Source organism: Barbus barbus (assembly GCF_936440315.1).
Source record: "Barbus barbus genome assembly, chromosome: 29".
In the NCBI taxonomy this organism is placed as follows: domain Eukaryota; kingdom Metazoa; phylum Chordata; class Actinopteri; order Cypriniformes; family Cyprinidae; genus Barbus; species Barbus barbus.
The window spans coordinates 3,426,949-3,430,392 of NC_136757.1; positions in this window are offsets into that span (position 1 = coordinate 3,426,949).

Here is a 3,444-nt window from a genome sequence, read left to right on the forward strand (position 1 = left end):
ACTTATCAATCCTGTTTTTATAATCATTATCATTCATAAAATGAATAAATGCAGAACAGGATTAGAATAGAATTGTATTTGAAATAAGACAGGAATATTTTTTCTACAACAACAACAGTAGTGTATACTACAGCAAAAAAAACATACCCTGTAAACTCAACAACAATAATGATAAAAATATAATTCCAGAGTAATTAAGAAGTGCAAAAAATGTCTTTAACATTTTAACTTAAAATGGTCTTTTCTGTTCTGTTTCTTTTTCATACTTGCATCATGCCATTTGCTGATGTATCAATGCAGAAACATCCATTTCGATACACATATCAGCAAGGAGCACAGCCCTATTAAAAGCTGTGTTCCATGTGCCCCTTTTATACTTTGAGCACCTGCCCCTCCAAAGGTCTCTGCACGGCCCTGTTATTATTGCCATCATTCAGGTGTAAAATTACTGCTCTGACATGGTAGGGGAGAGTGCAACACTTTTTGCTGTTTGCATTAGAAAGCCACAATTTTTATACAATAAAGCAACATCAGTCAGCTACTCACCCACATTGCTTTAACACGTGCGCATATTATTATAGGGACAGCATGTTGCAACTGACCCCACCCTTGATAGCCCTGATAAAACTTGGTATAATAGCTTGGCACAATATCTTTGACACATGCTATGCCTATAAGCTAAGAAAACACAGATATAAATCATATGTTCTTACAATGCTTCAAGCAAACAACTTAGTATGACAAAAAAAATCTGATGATTAAAACAAAATACTTTTTTTTACCATCAAAATAATTTTTGGTAAAAGGAAAGGTCACATGTGCCTAATTTCATCCATGAAGGATGAGGGGCTGATTTAGCACGTGCAGTATGAATATCATTACTGTAGCTCATTCCTGATTGAAGAAATAAGCCATGTTGCAACTGTCCCCCGTTGCAACCGTCCCCACTCTCCCCTACTTGTTACTTTTTTAAGTTTTTTATTAAGCAATTAGCAATGTACAAATAACTTGGCAATATCAGTGCATTTTTACATTAGGATATACAGAACAAGTGCATGAAGGAATACAAATATATATACATATAAATATACCCTCACCGGCCACTTTATTAGGTACACCTGTTTAATTGCTTGGTAACACAAATTGCTAATCACATGGCAGCAACTCAATGCATTTAGGCATCTAGATGTGGTGAAGACAACTTACTGAAGTTCAAACCGAGCATCAGAATGGGGAAGAAAGGGGATTTAAGTGACTTTGAACGTGGAATGGTGGTTGGTGCCAGACAGGCTGTCTGAGTATTTCAAAAGCCGCTGATCTACTGGGATTTTCACGCACAACCATCTCTAGGGTTTACAGAGAATGGTCCGAAAAAGAGAAAATATCCTGTGAGCGGCAGTTGTGTGGACGAAAATGCCTTGTTGAGAAGTCAGAGGAGAATGGACAGACTGGTTAGAGATGATAGAAAGGCAACAGTAACTCAAATAACCACTCGTTACAACCAAGGTATGCAGAATACCATCTCTGAACACACAACACGTCGAACCCTGAAGCAGATGGGCTACAGCAGCAGAAGACCACACCGGGCCACTCCTGTCAGCTAAGAACAGGAAACAGAGGCTACAATTTGCACAGGCTCACCAAAATTGGACAATAGAAGATTGGATAAATGTTGCCTGGTCTGATGAGTCTCGATTTCTGCTGCAACATTCAGATGGTCCGATGGTCAGATGGTTCAGATTCAGATCCATCCTGCCTTGTCTCAATGGTTCAGGCTGGTGGTGATGGTGTAATGGTGTGGGGGATATTTTCTTGGCACACTTTGAGTCCCTTAGTACCAATTGAGCATCGTTTAAACGCCACAGCCTACCTGAGTATTGTTGCTGACCATGTCCATCCCTTTATGACTACAGTGTACCCATCTTCTGATGGCTACTTCCAGCAGGATAATGCACCATGTCACAAAGCTCAAAACATCTCAGACTGGTTTCTTGAACATGACAATGAGTTCACTTTACTCAAATGGCCTCCACAGTCACCAGATCTCAATCCAATAGAGCACCTTTGGGATGTGGTGGAGTGGGAGATTTGCATCATGGATGTGCATCCGACAAATCTGCAGTAACTGCGTGATGCTATCATGTCAATATGGACCAAAATCTCTGAGGAATGCTTCCAACACCTTGTTGAATCTCTGCCACGAAGAATTAAGGCAGTTCTGAAGGCAAAAGGGGGTCCAACCCGGTACTAGCAAGGTATACCAAATAAAGTGGCCAGTGAGTGTGTATATATATATATATATATATATATATAATACATAAAAGGGGGCTATGGTTTTTCCTGTAAATCATATTCTTCTATAAAGGACAAAAGATTTAAAGCATTTTTCTTTTTCATCACTTTGAGGGCTTTTGTAAAAGAAATAAACTCTTTATAAAATGCACAAAACATTGGTTTCACTTTCAAGTACTTAGATTTACGTATATACAATTTTCCCAGCAGAGGTACATTATTAACAAGGAAGTTATTGTTCATTACAAGTCCAAAGATAATGTCCTTCACAGATACTTGTTGCTTTTCTCAAGGATCAGCCATTTCTGATTAATTCGGTTGGAGTTTTAAAAATTATTTCATGAAGATTGCAGGGGCAATATTTCTATTTGTGTATGAGGTACTTTCTACTACAAAATTCAAAAAGGAAAAAAAAAAGAAAAGAAAAGAGGTTTTAATTACTGGACCAAAAACATCCACATACAACACCCTACACTTTATTCTATATATAAATCAATGAACTAGCTAGGGCTCTGAAATAGTCTGCAGCACCCAGTCTTACTTTATTAGACACTTAAAGCAAATGCCTTCTGTTTATGGTCTGGCTCTGTCAGTTCATTGCAAAAATACTAAAATATCAATATTCTGAGCTGTCAAGACCAATATCATAACTTCACATTAAAAACATGCCCCTTAGACATACACATAACATATACCTTGGTGTAAATTTCAGCAACAAGCCATCCATATGTATAAGATACATATCTATGCCACAAGGTGTCAACGACCTGAGAGACAAAGCACAAAGTCAAAATTGACATGCCAAGAATATAGGTAAAAAATAATTCAGTAAAACCCCCAATCAAATCAAATTATTATAACACACAAAAAAGACACTGGACAGAAGCAACAGCTCAACTAAATAAATTAGAATGGCATCTGTCCCAAAACGACATAAACATAAATTGGTCAATATCAACAATGAATAACAATTAAAAACAAACAAACAAACAAATAAATCAAACAAACACATAAATAAATAATCTGTAATTGTATCAATCGTTTTTGTATGAGTGAAAATGTGCATGTCTGTAATTTAATGTTACCAATGCTTTAGCATAGTAAAGCCTTTTGATAGAGAGAACGCGCGCGGTGGACTCCAAACAAGTCTCT